We start from the raw sequence: 15,849 nt of genomic DNA, 5'->3' as shown, positions 1-15,849 counted from the left end.
CTGGGATTTCTCTGGGCAGTGTGTTTTCCTTGGGCCTCAGCGTACCCACACTATCTCGTCAGGGCAACGCTGCATGGGACTTCCTCTGCCAGGAGAGAGCTGCCGCGTCGTCCGTTGGGCTGGGAAACCTTGCTTTGGCCAGTGCCAATGGACCGAATTCAGGCCGAAAGAAAAGAGACTAGGAAAAGGCCTTCTCTCCCCGGCTGCTTTCCCAGTCTCTTCCTAAGAGCAAAAACTCTGTCGTTGCTCCTCTGGCAGGAGAGCTGCACCGCGATGTAGTTTTGCAGAAGAAGCCTTGCGTTTGCGAGAGCAAACGAGGACTGCACGGCGGGCAAGGGGAAGGAAGGGAAGCTTCTCTCCCTCTGCCCGCCTTTGCTCACAGGGCTGGGTGAAGTCAGGGAGTTCTCCCTTTCACCGAGAAACGTGCGGGCTGCTGTTGCCTGTGCGCTCTCTTCTTTGGAAAAGAGTCTGCAGTTGCACGCTTTGCACCGTGGAAAGGCAGCGGGGTCTGCTGAGATTTCTTCCCCAGGCGCTTTGCTCTCCCTGGGCCAAAGCGAGCCTTCACGATAGCTGAACGCTAACACTGCATACGCGTTGTTGTTGGGGAACGGGGCTGCCGCCAGGCAGTTCTCCGGGGGAAAACGGCCCTTCGCGAAGGGCCGTTTCGCCGAGCTCCCTGCGGGAAAGCGAAAGCAAAGGACGCTTTTCTCCCTGTAACTGCTTTCGTCAGAGGAACGGGGGAAGTCACAGTGTTCTTACTCTCCCTGAGAAACGCACAATCTGATGTTGCCTCCGAGCTCCGTTCTCGGCAAAGAACTGAAACGGACATAGGTTCCTGTGGGGAAGCCCACGGCTTTGCTGGGATTTCTCTGGGCAGTGTGTTTTCCTTGGGCCTCAGCGTACCCACACTATCTCGTCAGGGCAACGCTGCATGGGACTTCCTCTGCCAGGAGAGAGCTGCCGCGTCGTCCGTTGGGCTGGGAAACCTTGCTTTGGCCAGTGCCAATGGACCGAATTCAGGCCGAAAGAAAAGAGACTAGGAAAAGGCCTTCTCTCCCCGGCTGCTTTCCCAGTCTCTTCCTAAGAGCAAAAACTCTGTCGTTGCTCCTCTGGCAGGAGAGCTGCACCGCGATGTAGTTTTGCAGAAGAAGCCTTGCGTTTGCGAGAGCAAACGAGGACTGCACGGCGGGCAAGGGGAAGGAAGGGAAGCTTCTCTCCCTCTGCCCGCCTTTGCTCACAGGGCTGGGTGAAGTCAGGGAGTTCTCCCTTTCACCGAGAAACGTGCGGGCTGCTGTTGCCTGTGCGCTCTCTTCTTTGGAAAAGAGTCTGCAGTTGCACGCTTTGCACCGTGGAAAGGCAGCGGGGTCTGCTGAGATTTCTTCCCCAGGCGCTTTGCTCTCCCTGGGCCAAAGCGAGCCTTCACGATAGCTGAACGCTAACACTGCATACGCGTTGTTGTTGGGGAACGGGGCTGCCGCCAGGCAGTTCTCCGGGGGAAAACGGCCCTTCGCGAAGGGCCGTTTCGCCGAGCTCCCTGCGGGAAAGCGAAAGCAAAGGACGCTTTTCTCCTTCTAACTGCTTTCGTCAGAGGAACGGGGGAAGTCACAGTGTTCTTTCTCTCCCTGAGATACGCACAATCTGATGTTGCCTCCGAGCTCCGTTCTCGGCAAAGAACTGAAACGGACATAGGTTCCTGTGGGGAAGCCCACGGCTTTGCTGGGATTTCTCTGGGCACAAGCACTATCTTGTCAGGGCAACGCCGCATGGGACTTGCTCTGCCAGGAGAGAGCTGCCACGTCGTCCTCTGGGCTGGGAAACCTTGCTTTGGCCAGTGCCAATGGACCGAATTCAGGCCGAAAGAAAAGAGACTAGGAAAAGGCCTTCTCTCCCCGGCTGCTTTCCCAGTCTCTTCCTAAGAGCAAAAACTCTGTCGTTGCTCCTCTGGCAGGAGAGCTGCACCGCGATGTAGTTTTGCAGAAGAAGCCTTGCGTTTGCGAGAGCAAACGAGGACTGCACGGCGGGCAAGGGGAAGGAAGGGAAGCTTCTCTCCCTCTGCCCGCCTTTGCTCACAGGGCTGGGTGAAGTCAGGGAGTTCTCCCTTTCACCGAGAAACGTGCGGGCTGCTGTTGCCTGTGCGCTCTCTTCTTTGGAAAAGAGTCTGCAGTTGCACGCTTTGCACCGTGGAAAGGCAGCGGGGTCTGCTGAGATTTCTTCCCCAGGCGCTTTGCTCTCCCTGGGCCAAAGCGAGCCTTCACGATAGCTGAACGCTAACACTGCATACGCGTTGTTGTTGGGGAACGGGCCTGCCGCCAGGCAGTTCTCCGGGGGAAAACGGCCCTTCGCGAAGGGCCGTTTCGCCGAGCTCCCTGCGGGAAAGCGAAAGCAAAGGACGCTTTTCTCCCTGTAACTGCTTTCGTCAGAGGAACGGGGGAAGTCACAGTGTTCTTACTCTCCCTGAGAAACGCACAATCTGATGTTGCCTCCGAGCTCCGTTCTCGGCAAAGAACTGAAACGGACATAGGTTCCTGTGGGGAAGCCCACGGCTTTGCTGGGATTTCTCTGGGCAGTGTGTTTTCCTTGGGCCTCAGCGTACCCACACTATCTCGTCAGGGCAACGCTGCATGGGACTTCCTCTGCCAGGAGAGAGCTGCCGCGTCGTCCGTTGGGCTGGGAAACCTTGCTTTGGCCAGTGCCAATGGACCGAATTCAGGCCGAAAGAAAAGAGACTAGGAAAAGGCCTTCTCTCCCCGGCTGCTTTCCCAGTCTCTTCCTAAGAGCAAAAACTCTGTCGTTGCTCCTCTGGCAGGAGAGCTGCACCGCGATGTAGTTTTGCAGAAGAAGCCTTGCGTTTGCGAGAGCAAACGAGGACTGCACGGCGGGCAAGGGGAAGGAAGGGAAGCTTCTCTCCCTCTGCCCGCCTTTGCTCACAGGGCTGGGTGAAGTCAGGGAGTTCTCCCTTTCACCGAGAAACGTGCGGGCTGCTGTTGCCTGTGCGCTCTCTTCTTTGGAAAAGAGTCTGCAGTTGCACGCTTTGCACCGTGGAAAGGCAGCGGGGTCTGCTGAGATTTCTTCCCCAGGCGCTTTGCTCTCCCTGGGCCAAAGCGAGCCTTCACGATAGCTGAACGCTAACACTGCATACGCGTTGTTGTTGGGGAACGGGGCTGCCGCCAGGCAGTTCTCCGGGGGAAAACGGCCCTTCGCGAAGGGCCGTTTCGCCGAGCTCCCTGCGGGAAAGCGAAAGCAAAGGACGCTTTTCTCCCTGTAACTGCTTTCGTCAGAGGAACGGGGGAAGTCACAGTGTTCTTACTCTCCCTGAGAAACGCACAATCTGATGTTGCCTCCGAGCTCCGTTCTCGGCAAAGAACTGAAACGGACATAGGTTCCTGTGGGGAAGCCCACGGCTTTGCTGGGATTTCTCTGGGCAGTGTGTTTTCCTTGGGCCTCAGTGTACCCACACTATCTCGTCAGGGCAACGCTGCATGGGACTTCCTCTGCCAGGAGAGAGCTGCCCCGTCGTCCGTTGGGCTGGGAAACCTTGCTTTGGCCAGTGCCAATGGACCGAATTCAGGCCGAAAGAAAAGAGACTAGGAAAAGGCCTTCTCTCCCCGGCTGCTTTCCCAGTCTCTTCCTAAGAGCAAAAACTCTGTCGTTGCTCCTCTGGCAGGAGAGCTGCACCGCGATGTAGTTTTGCAGAAGAAGCCTTGCGTTTGCGAGAGCAAACGAGGACTGCACGGCGGGCAAGGGGAAGGAAGGGAAGCTTCTCTCCCTCTGCCCGCCTTTGCTCACAGGGCTGGGTGAAGTCAGGGAGTTCTCCCTTTCACCGAGAAACGTGCGGGCTGCTGTTGCCTGTGCGCTCTCTTCTTTGGAAAAGAGTCTGCAGTTGCACGCTTTGCACCGTGGAAAGGCAGCGGGGTCTGCTGAGATTTCTTCCCCAGGCGCTTTGCTCTCCCTGGGCCAAAGCGAGCCTTCACGATAGCTGAACGCTAACACTGCATACGCGTTGTTGTTGGGGAACGGGGCTGCCGCCAGGCAGTTCTCCGGGGGAAAACGGCCCTTCGCGAAGGGCCGTTTCGCCGAGCTCCCTGCGGGAAAGCGAAAGCAAAGGACGCTTTTCTCCTTCTAACTGCTTTCGTCAGAGGAACGGGGGAAGTCACAGTGTTCTTTCTCTCCCTGAGATACGCACAATCTGATGTTGCCTCCGAGCTCCGTTCTCGGCAAAGAACTGAAACGGACATAGGTTCCTGTGGGGAAGCCCACGGCTTTGCTGGGATTTCTCTGGGCACAAGCACTATCTTGTCAGGGCAACGCCGCATGGGACTTGCTCTGCCAGGAGAGAGCTGCCACGTCGTCCTCTGGGCTGGGAAACCTTGCTTTGGCCAGTGCCAATGGACCGAATTCAGGCCGAAAGAAAAGAGACTAGGAAAAGGCCTTCTCTCCCCGGCTGCTTTCCCAGTCTCTTCCTAAGAGCAAAAACTCTGTCGTTGCTCCTCTGGCAGGAGAGCTGCACCGCGATGTAGTTTTGCAGAAGAAGCCTTGCGTTTGCGAGAGCAAACGAGGACTGCACGGCGGGCAAGGGGAAGGAAGGGAAGCTTCTCTCCCTCTGCCCGCCTTTGCTCACAGGGCTGGGTGAAGTCAGGGAGTTCTCCCTTTCACCGAGAAACGTGCGGGCTGCTGTTGCCTGTGCGCTCTCTTCTTTGGAAAAGAGTCTGCAGTTGCACGCTTTGCACCGTGGAAAGGCAGCGGGGTCTGCTGAGATTTCTTCCCCAGGCGCTTTGCTCTCCCTGGGCCAAAGCGAGCCTTCACGATAGCTGAACGCTAACACTGCATACGCGTTGTTGTTGGGGAACGGGGCTGCCGCCAGGCAGTTCTCCAGGGGAAAACGGCCCTTCGCGAAGGGCCGTTTCGCCGAGCTCCCTGCGGGAAAGCGAAAGCAAAGGACGCTTTTCTCCTTCTAACTGCTTTCGTCAGAGGAACGGGGGAAGTCACAGTGTTCTTTCTCTCCCTGAGATACGCACAATCTGATGTTGCCTCCGAGCTCCGTTCTCGGCAAAGAACTGAAACGGACATAGGTTCCTGTGGGGAAGCCCACGGCTTTGCTGGGATTTCTCTGGGCAGTGTGTTTTCCTTGGGCCTCAGCGTACCCACACTATCTCGTCAGGGCAACGCTGCATGGGACTTCCTCTGCCAGGAGAGAGCTGCCGCGTCGTCCGTTGGGGTGGGAAACCTTGCTTTGGCCAGTGCCAATGGACCGAATTCAGGCCGAAAGAAAAGAGACTAGGAAAAGGCCTTCTCTCCCCGGCTGCTTTCCCAGTCTCTTCCTAAGAGCAAAAACTCTGTCGTTGCTCCTCTGGCAGGAGAGCTGCACCGCGATGTAGTTTTGCAGAAGAAGCCTTGCGTTTGCGAGAGCAAACGAGGACTGCACGGCGGGCAAGGGGAAGGAAGGGAAGCTTCTCTCCCTCTGCCCGCCTTTGCTCACAGGGCTGGGTGAAGTCAGGGAGTTCTCCCTTTCACCGAGAAACGTGCGGGCTGCTGTTGCCTGTGCGCTCTCTTCTTTGGAAAAGAGTCTGCAGTTGCACGCTTTGCACCGTGGAAAGGCAGCGGGGTCTGCTGAGATTTCTTCCCCAGGCGCTTTGCTCTCCCTGGGCCAAAGCGAGCCTTCACGATAGCTGAACGCTAACACTGCATACGCGTTGTTGTTGGAGAACGGGGCAGCCGCCAGGCAGTTCTCCGGGGGAAAACGGCCCTTCGCGAAGGGCCGTTTCGCCGAGCTCCCTGCGGGAAAGCGAAAGCAAAGGACGCTTTTCTCCTTCTAACTGCTTTCGTCAGAGGAACGGGGGAAGTCACAGTGTTCTTTCTCTCCCTGAGATACGCACAATCTGATGTTGCCTCCGAGCTCCGTTCTCGGCAAAGAACTGAAACGGACATAGGTTCCTGTGGGGAAGCCCACGGCTTTGCTGGGATTTCTCTGGGCACAAGCACTATCTTGTCAGGGCAACGCCGCATGGGACTTGCTCTGCCAGGAGAGAGCTGCCACGTCGTCCTCTGGGCTGGGAAACCTTGCTTTGGCCAGTGCCAATGGACCGAATTCAGGCCGAAAGAAAAGAGACTAGGAAAAGGCCTTCTCTCCCCGGCTGCTTTCCCAGTCTCTTCCTAAGAGCAAAAACTCTGTCGTTGCTCCTCTGGCAGGAGAGCTGCACCGCGATGTAGTTTTGCAGAAGAAGCCTTGCGTTTGCGAGAGCAAACGAGGACTGCACGGCGGGCAAGGGGAAGGAAGGGAAGCTTCTCTCCCTCTGCCCGCCTTTGCTCACAGGGCTGGGTGAAGTCAGGGAGTTCTCCCTTTCACCGAGAAACGTGCGGGCTGCTGTTGCCTGTGCGCTCTCTTCTTTGGAAAAGAGTCTGCAGTTGCACGCTTTGCACCGTGGAAAGGCAGCGGGGTCTGCTGAGATTTCTTCCCCAGGCGCTTTGCTCTCCCTGGGCCAAAGCGAGCCTTCACGATAGCTGAACGCTAACACTGCATACGCGTTGTTGTTGGGGAACGGGGCTGCCGCCAGGCAGTTCTCCGGGGGAAAACGGCCCTTCGCGAAGGGCCGTTTCGCCGAGCTCCCTGCGGGAAAGCGAAAGCAAAGGACGCTTTTCTCCTTCTAACTGCTTTCGTCAGAGGAACGGGGGAAGTCACAGTGTTCTTTCTCTCCCTGAGATACGCACAATCTGATGTTGCCTCCGAGCTCCGTTCTCGGCAAAGAACTGAAACGGACATAGGTTCCTGTGGGGAAGCCCACGGCTTTGCTGGGATTTCTCTGGGCACAAGCACTATCTTGTCAGGGCAACGCCGCATGGGACTTGCTCTGCCAGGAGAGAGCTGCCACGTCGTCCTCTGGGCTGGGAAACCTTGCTTTGGCCAGTGCCAATGGACCGAATTCAGGCCGAAAGAAAAGAGACTAGGAAAAGGCCTTCTCTCCCCGGCTGCTTTCCCAGTCTCTTCCTAAGAGCAAAAACTCTGTCGTTGCTCCTCTGGCAGGAGAGCTGCACCGCGATGTAGTTTTGCAGAAGAAGCCTTGCGTTTGCGAGAGCAAACGAGGACTGCACGGCGGGCAAGGGGAAGGAAGGGAAGCTTCTCTCCCTCTGCCCGCCTTTGCTCACAGGGCTGGGTGAAGTCAGGGAGTTCTCCCTTTCACCGAGAAACGTGCGGGCTGCTGTTGCCTGTGCGCTCTCTTCTTTGGAAAAGAGTCTGCAGTTGCACGCTTTGCACCGTGGAAAGGCAGCGGGGTCTGCTGAGATTTCTTCCCCAGGCGCTTTGCTCTCCCTGGGCCAAAGCGAGCCTTCACGATAGCTGAACGCTAACACTGCATACGCGTTGTTGTTGGGGAACGGGGCTGCCGCCAGGCAGTTCTCCGGGGGAAAACGGCCCTTCGCGAAGGGCCGTTTCGCCGAGCTCCCTGCGGGAAAGCGAAAGCAAAGGACGCTTTTCTCCCTGTAACTGCTTTCGTCAGAGGAACGGGGGAAGTCACAGTGTTCTTACTCTCCCTGAGAAACGCACAATCTGATGTTGCCTCCGAGCTCCGTTCTCGGCAAAGAACTGAAACGGACATAGGTTCCTGTGGGGAAGCCCACGGCTTTGCTGGGATTTCTCTGGGCAGTGTGTTTTCCTTGGGCCTCAGCGTACCCACACTATCTCGTCAGGGCAACGCTGCATGGGACTTCCTCTGCCAGGAGAGAGCTGCCGCGTCGTCCGTTGGGCTGGGAAACCTTGCTTTGGCCAGTGCCAATGGACCGAATTCAGGCCGAAAGAAAAGAGACTAGGAAAAGGCCTTCTCTCCCCGGCTGCTTTCCCAGTCTCTTCCTAAGAGCAAAAACTCTGTCGTTGCTCCTCTGGCAGGAGAGCTGCACCGCGATGTAGTTTTGCAGAAGAAGCCTTGCGTTTGCGAGAGCAAACGAGGACTGCACGGCGGGCAAGGGGAAGGAAGGGAAGCTTCTCTCCCTCTGCCCGCCTTTGCTCACAGGGCTGGGTGAAGTCAGGGAGTTCTCCCTTTCACCGAGAAACGTGCGGGCTGCTGTTGCCTGTGCGCTCTCTTCTTTGGAAAAGAGTCTGCAGTTGCACGCTTTGCACCGTGGAAAGGCAGCGGGGTCTGCTGAGATTTCTTCCCCAGGCGCTTTGCTCTCCCTGGGCCAAAGCGAGCCTTCACGATAGCTGAACGCTAACACTGCATACGCGTTGTTGTTGGGGAACGGGGCTGCCGCCAGGCAGTTCTCCGGGGGAAAACGGCCCTTCGCGAAGGGCCGTTTCGCCGAGCTCCCTGCGGGAAAGCGAAAGCAAAGGACGCTTTTCTCCCTGTAACTGCTTTCGTCAGAGGAACGGGGGAAGTCACAGTGTTCTTACTCTCCCTGAGAAACGCACAATCTGATGTTGCCTCCGAGCTCCGTTCTCGGCAAAGAACTGAAACGGACATAGGTTCCTGTGGGGAAGCCCACGGCTTTGCTGGGATTTCTCTGGGCAGTGTGTTTTCCTTGGGCCTCAGCGTACCCACACTATCTCGTCAGGGCAACGCTGCATGGGACTTCCTCTGCCAGGAGAGAGCTGCCGCGTCGTCCGTTGGGCTGGGAAACCTTGCTTTGGCCAGTGCCAATGGACCGAATTCAGGCCGAAAGAAAAGAGACTAGGAAAAGGCCTTCTCTCCCCGGCTGCTTTCCCAGTCTCTTCCTAAGAGCAAAAACTCTGTCGTTGCTCCTCTGGCAGGAGAGCTGCACCGCGATGTAGTTTTGCAGAAGAAGCCTTGCGTTTGCGAGAGCAAACGAGGACTGCACGGCGGGCAAGGTGAAGGAAGGGAAGCTTCTCTCCCTCTGCCCGCCTTTGCTCACAGGGCTGGGTGAAGTCAGGGAGTTCTCCCTTTCACCGAGAAACGTGCGGGCTGCTGTTGCCTGTGCGCTCTCTTCTTTGGAAAAGAGTCTGCAGTTGCACGCTTTGCACCGTGGAAAGGCAGCGGGGTCTGCTGAGATTTCTTCCCAGGCGCTTTGCTCTCCCTGGGCCAAAGCGAGCCTTCACGATAGCTGAACGCTAACACTGCATACGCGTTGTTGTTGGGGAACGGGGCTGCCGCCAGGCAGTTCTCCGGGGGAAAACGGCCCTTCGCGAAGGGCCGTTTCGCCGAGCTCCCTGCGGGAAAGCGAAAGCAAAGGACGCTTTTCTCCCTGTAACTGCTTTCGTCAGAGGAACGGGGGAAGTCACAGTGTTCTTACTCTCCCTGAGAAACGCACAATCTGATGTTGCCTCCGAGCTCCGTTCTCGGCAAAGAACTGAAACGGACATAGGTTCCTGTGGGGAAGCCCACGGCTTTGCTGGGATTTCTCTGGGCAGTGTGTTTTCCTTGGGCCTCAGCGTACCCACACTATCTCGTCAGGGCAACGCTGCATGGGACTTCCTCTGCCAGGAGAGAGCTGCCGCGTCGTCCGTTGGGTTGGGAAACCTTGCTTTGGCCAGTGCCAATGGACCGAATTCAGGCCGAAAGAAAAGAGACTAGGAAAAGGCCTTCTCTCCCCGGCTGCTTTCCCAGTCTCTTCCTAAGAGCAAAAACTCTGTCGTTGCTCCTCTGGCAGGAGAGCTGCACCGCGATGTAGTTTTGCAGAAGAAGCCTTGCGTTTGCGAGAGCAAACGAGGACTGCACGGCGGGCAAGGGGAAGGAAGGGAAGCTTCTCTCCCTCTGCCCGCCTTTGCTCACAGGGCTGGGTGAAGTCAGGGAGTTCTCCCTTTCACCGAGAAACGTGCGGGCTGCTGTTGCCTGTGCGCTCTCTTCTTTGGAAAAGAGTCTGCAGTTGCACGCTTTGCACCGTGGAAAGGCAGCGGGGTCTGCTGAGATTTCTTCCCCAGGCGCTTTGCTCTCCCTGGGCCAAAGCGAGCCTTCACGATAGCTGAACGCTAACACTGCATACGCGTTGTTGGAGAACGGGGCAGCCGCCAGGCAGTTCTACGGGGGAAAACGGCCCTTCGCGAAGGGCCGTTTCGCCGAGCTCCCTGCGGGAAAGCGAAAGCAAAGGACGCTTTTCTCCTTCTAACTGCTTTCGTCAGAGGAACGGGGGAAGTCACAGTGTTCTTTCTCTCCCTGAGATACGCACAATCTGATGTTGCCTCCGAGCTCCGTTCTCGGCAAAGAACTGAAACGGACATAGGTTCCTGTGGGGAAGCCCACGGCTTTGCTGGGATTTCTCTGGGCACAAGCACTATCTTGTCAGGGCAACGCCGCATGGGACTTGCTCTGCCAGGAGAGAGCTGCCACGTCGTCCTCTGGGCTGGGAAACCTTGCTTTGGCCAGTGCCAATGGACCGAATTCAGGCCGAAAGAAAAGAGACTAGGAAAAGGCCTTCTCTCCCCGGCTGCTTTCCCAGTCTCTTCCTAAGAGCAAAAACTCTGTCGTTGCTCCTCTGGCAGGAGAGCTGCACCGCGATGTAGTTTTGCAGAAGAAGCCTTGCGTTTGCGAGAGCAAACGAGGACTGCACGGCGGGCAAGGGGAAGGAAGGGAAGCTTCTCTCCCTCTGCCCGCCTTTGCTCACAGGGCTGGGTGAAGTCAGGGAGTTCTCCCTTTCACCGAGAAACGTGCGGGCTGCTGTTGCCTGTGCGCTCTCTTCTTTGGAAAAGAGTCTGCAGTTGCACGCTTTGCACCGTGGAAAGGCAGCGGGGTCTGCTGAGATTTCTTCCCCAGGCGCTTTGCTCTCCCTGGGCCAAAGCGAGCCTTCACGATAGCTGAACGCTAACACTGCATACGCGTTGTTGTTGGAGAACGGGGCTGCCGCCAGGCAGTTCTCCGGGGGAAAACGGCCCTTCGCGAAGGGCCGTTTCGCCGAGCTCCCTGCGGGAAAGCGAAAGCAAAGGACGCTTTTCTCCTTCTAACTGCTTTCGTCAGAGGAACGGGGGAAGTCACAGTGTTCTTTCTCTCCCTGAGATACGCACAATCTGATGTTGCCTCCGAGCTCCGTTCTCGGCAAAGAACTGAAACGGACATAGGTTCCTGTGGGGAAGCCCACGGCTTTGCTGGGATTTCTCTGGGCACAAGCACTATCTTGTCAGGGCAACGCCGCATGGGACTTGCTCTGCCAGGAGAGAGCTGCCACGTCGTCCTCTGGGCTGGGAAACCTTGCTTTGGCCAGTGCCAATGGACCGAATTCAGGCCGAAAGAAAAGAGACTAGGAAAAGGCCTTCTCTCCCCGGCTGCTTTCCCAGTCTCTTCCTAAGAGCAAAAACTCTGTCGTTGCTCCTCTGGCAGGAGAGCTGCACCGCGATGTAGTTTTGCAGAAGAAGCCTTGCGTTTGCGAGAGCAAACGAGGACTGCACGGCGGGCAAGGGGAAGGAAGGGAAGCTTCTCTCCCTCTGCCCGCCTTTGCTCACAGGGCTGGGTGAAGTCAGGGAGTTCTCCCTTTCACCGAGAAACGTGCGGGCTGCTGTTGCCTGTGCGCTCTCTTCTTTGGAAAAGAGTCTGCAGTTGCACGCTTTGCACCGTGGAAAGGCAGCGGGGTCTGCTGAGATTTCCTCCCCAGGCGCTTTGCTCTCCCTGGGCCAAAGCGAGCCTTCACGATAGCTGAACGCTAACACTGCATACGCGTTGTTGTTGGAGAACGGGGCTGCCGCCAGGCAGTTCTCCGGGGAAAAACGGCCCTTCGCGAAGGGCCGTTTCGCCGAGCTCCCTGCGGGAAAGCGAAAGCAAAGGACGCTTTTCTCCTTCTAACTGCTTTCGTCAGAGGAACGGGGGAAGTCACAGTGTTCTTACTCTCCCTGAGAAACGCACAATCTGATGTTGCCTCCGAGCTCCGTTCTCGGCAAAGAACTGAAACGGACATAGGTTCCTGTGGGGAAGCCCACGGCTTTGCTGGGATTTCTCTGGGCAGTGTGTTTTCCTTGGGCCTCAGCGTACCCACACTATCTCGTCAGGGCAACGCTGCATGGGACTTCCTCTGCCAGGAGAGAGCTGCCGCGTCGTCCGTTGGGCTGGGAAACCTTGCTTTGGCCAGTGCCAATGGACCGAATTCAGGCCGAAAGAAAAGAGACTAGGAAAAGGCCTTCTCTCCCCGGCTGCTTTCCCAGTCTCTTCCTAAGAGCAAAAACTCTGTCGTTGCTCCTCTGGCAGGAGAGCTGCACCGCGATGTAGTTTTGCAGAAGAAGCCTTGCGTTTGCGAGAGCAAACGAGGACTGCACGGCGGGCAAGGGGAAGGAAGGGAAGCTTCTCTCCCTCTGCCCGCCTTTGCTCACAGGGCTGGGTGAAGTCAGGGAGTTCTCCCTTTCACCGAGAAACGTGCGGGCTGCTGTTGCCTGTGCGCTCTCTTCTTTGGAAAAGAGTCTGCAGTTGCACGCTTTGCACCGTGGAAAGGCAGCGGGGTCTGCTGAGATTTCTTCCCCAGGCGCTTTGCTCTCCCTGGGCCAAAGCGAGCCTTCACGATAGCTGAACGCTAACACTGCATACGCGTTGTTGTTGGGGAACGGGGCTGCCGCCAGGCAGTTCTCCGGGGGAAAACGGCCCTTCGCGAAGGGCCGTTTCGCCGAGCTCCCTGCGGGAAAGCGAAAGCAAAGGACGCTTTTCTCCTTCTAACTGCTTTCGTCAGAGGAACGGGGGAAGTCACAGTGTTCTTTCTCTCCCTGAGATACGCACAATCTGATGTTGCCTCCGAGCTCCGTTCTCGGCAAAGAACTGAAACGGACATAGGTTCCTGTGGGGAAGCCCACGGCTTTGCTGGGATTTCTCTGGGCAGTGTGTTTTCCTTGGGCCTCAGCGTACCCACACTATCTCGTCAGGGCAACGCTGCATGGGACTTCCTCTGCCAGGAGAGAGCTGCCGCGTCGTCCGTTGGGGTGGGAAACCTTGCTTTGGCCAGTGCCAATGGACCGAATTCAGGCCGAAAGAAAAGAGACTAGGAAAAGGCCTTCTCTCCCCGGCTGCTTTCCCAGTCTCTTCCTAAGAGCAAAAACTCTGTCGTTGCTCCTCTGGCAGGAGAGCTGCACCGCGATGTAGTTTTGCAGAAGAAGCCTTGCGTTTGCGAGAGCAAACGAGGACTGCACGGCGGGCAAGGGGAAGGAAGGGAAGCTTCTCTCCCTCTGCCCGCCTTTGCTCACAGGGCTGGGTGAAGTCAGGGAGTTCTCCCTTTCACCGAGAAACGTGCGGGCTGCTGTTGCCTGTGCGCTCTCTTCTTTGGAAAAGAGTCTGCAGTTGCACGCTTTGCACCGTGGAAAGGCAGCGGGGTCTGCTGAGATTTCTTCCCCAGGCGCTTTGCTCTCCCTGGGCCAAAGCGAGCCTTCACGATAGCTGAACGCTAACACTGCATACGCGTTGTTGTTGGGGAACGGGGCTGCCGCCAGGCAGTTCTCCGGGGGAAAACGGCCCTTCGCGAAGGGCCGTTTCGCCGAGCTCCCTGCGGGAAAGCGAAAGCAAAGGACGCTTTTCTCCTTCTAACTGCTTTCGTCAGAGGAACGGGGGAAGTCACAGTGTTCTTTCTCTCCCTGAGATACGCACAATCTGATGTTGCCTCCGAGCTCCGTTCTCGGCAAAGAACTGAAACGGACATAGGTTCCTGTGGGGAAGCCCACGGCTTTGCTGGGATTTCTCTGGGCACAAGCACTATCTTGTCAGGGCAACGCCGCATGGGACTTGCTCTGCCAGGAGAGAGCTGCCACGTCGTCCTCTGGGCTGGGAAACCTTGCTTTGGCCAGTGCCAATGGACCGAATTCAGGCCGAAAGAAAAGAGACTAGGAAAAGGCCTTCTCTCCCCGGCTGCTTTCCCAGTCTCTTCCTAAGAGCAAAAACTCTGTCGTTGCTCCTCTGGCAGGAGAGCTGCACCGCGATGTAGTTTTGCAGAAGAAGCCTTGCGTTTGCGAGAGCAAACGAGGACTGCACGGCGGGCAAGGGGAAGGAAGGGAAGCTTCTCTCCCTCTGCCCGCCTTTGCTCACAGGGCTGGGTGAAGTCAGGGAGTTCTCCCTTTCACCGAGAAACGTGCGGGCTGCTGTTGCCTGTGCGCTCTCTTCTTTGGAAAAGAGTCTGCAGTTGCACGCTTTGCACCGTGGAAAGGCAGCGGGGTCTGCTGAGATTTCTTCCCCAGGCGCTTTGCTCTCCCTGGGCCAAAGCGAGCCTTCACGATAGCTGAACGCTAACACTGCATACGCGTTGTTGTTGGAGAACGGGGCTGCCGCCAGGCAGTTCTCCGGGGGAAAACGGCCCTTCGCGAAGGGCCGTTTCGCCGAGCTCCCTGCGGGAAAGCGAAAGCAAAGGACGCTTTTCTCCCTGTAACTGCTTTCGTCAGAGGAACGGGGGAAGTCACAGTGTTCTTACTCTCCCTGAGAAACGCACAATCTGATGTTGCCTCCGAGCTCCGTTCTCGGCAAAGAACTGAAACGGACATAGGTTCCTGTGGGGAAGCCCACGGCTTTGCTGGGATTTCTCTGGGCAGTGTGTTTTCCTTGGGCCTCAGCGTACCCACACTATCTCGTCAGGGCAACGCTGCATGGGACTTCCTCTGCCAGGAGAGAGCTGCCGCGTCGTCCGTTGGGCTGGGAAACCTTGCTTTGGCCAGTGCCAATGGACCGAATTCAGGCCGAAAGAAAAGAGACTAGGAAAAGGCCTTCTCTCCCCGGCTGCTTTCCCAGTCTCTTCCTAAGAGCAAAAACTCTGTCGTTGCTCCTCTGGCAGGAGAGCTGCACCGCGATGTAGTTTTGCAGAAGAAGCCTTGCGTTTGCGAGAGCAAACGAGGACTGCACGGCGGGCAAGGGGAAGGAAGGGAAGCTTCTCTCCCTCTGCCCGCCTTTGCTCACAGGGCTGGGTGAAGTCAGGGAGTTCTCCCTTTCACCGAGAAACGTGCGGGCTGCTGTTGCCTGTGCGCTCTCTTCTTTGGAAAAGAGTCTGCAGTTGCACGCTTTGCACCGTGGAAAGGCAGCGGGGTCTGCTGAGATTTCTTCCCCAGGCGCTTTGCTCTCCCTGGGCCAAAGCGAGCCTTCACGATAGCTGAACGCTAACACTGCATACGCGTTGTTGTTGGGGAACGGGGCTGCCGCCAGGCAGTTCTCCAGGGGAAAACGGCCCTTCGCGAAGGGCCGTTTCGCCGAGCTCCCTGCGGGAAAGCGAAAGCAAAGGACGCTTTTCTCCTTCTAACTGCTTTCGTCAGAGGAACGGGGGAAGTCACAGTGTTCTTTCTCTCCCTGAGATACGCACAATCTGATGTTGCCTCCGAGCTCCGTTCTCGGCAAAGAACTGAAACGGACATAGGTTCCTGTGGGGAAGCCCACGGCTTTGCTGGGATTTCTCTGGGCAGTGTGTTTTCCTTGGGCCTCAGCGTACCCACACTATCTCGTCAGGGCAACGCTGCATGGGACTTCCTCTGCCAGGAGAGAGCTGCCGCGTCGTCCGTTGGGGTGGGAAACCTTGCTTTGGCCAGTGCCAATGGACCGAATTCAGGCCGAAAGAAAAGAGACTAGGAAAAGGCCTTCTCTCCCCGGCTGCTTTCCCAGTCTCTTCCTAAGAGCAAAAACTCTGTCGTTGCTCCTCTGGCAGGAGAGCTGCACCGCGATGTAGTTTTGCAGAAGAAGCCTTGCGTTTGCGAGAGCAAACGAGGACTGCACGGCGGGCAAGGGGAAGGAAGGGAAGCTTCTCTCCCTCTGCCCGCCTTTGCTCACAGGGCTGGGTGAAGTCAGGGAGTTCTCCCTTTCACCGAGAAACGTGCGGGCTGCTGTTGCCTGTGCGCTCTCTTCTTTGGAAAAGAGTCTGCAGTTGCACGCTTTGCACCGTGGAAAGGCAGCGGGGTCTGCTGAGATTTCTTCCCCAGGCGCTTTGCTCTCCCTGGGCCAAAGCGAGCCTTCACGATAGCTGAACGCTAACACTGCATAC

Source organism: Elephas maximus, chromosome 23 (genome assembly GCF_024166365.1).
Source record: "Elephas maximus indicus isolate mEleMax1 chromosome 23, mEleMax1 primary haplotype, whole genome shotgun sequence".
In the NCBI taxonomy this organism is placed as follows: domain Eukaryota; kingdom Metazoa; phylum Chordata; class Mammalia; order Proboscidea; family Elephantidae; genus Elephas; species Elephas maximus.
The sequence above is the reverse complement of the archived record's forward strand: the minus strand, read 5'-3'. Positions refer to the sequence as shown.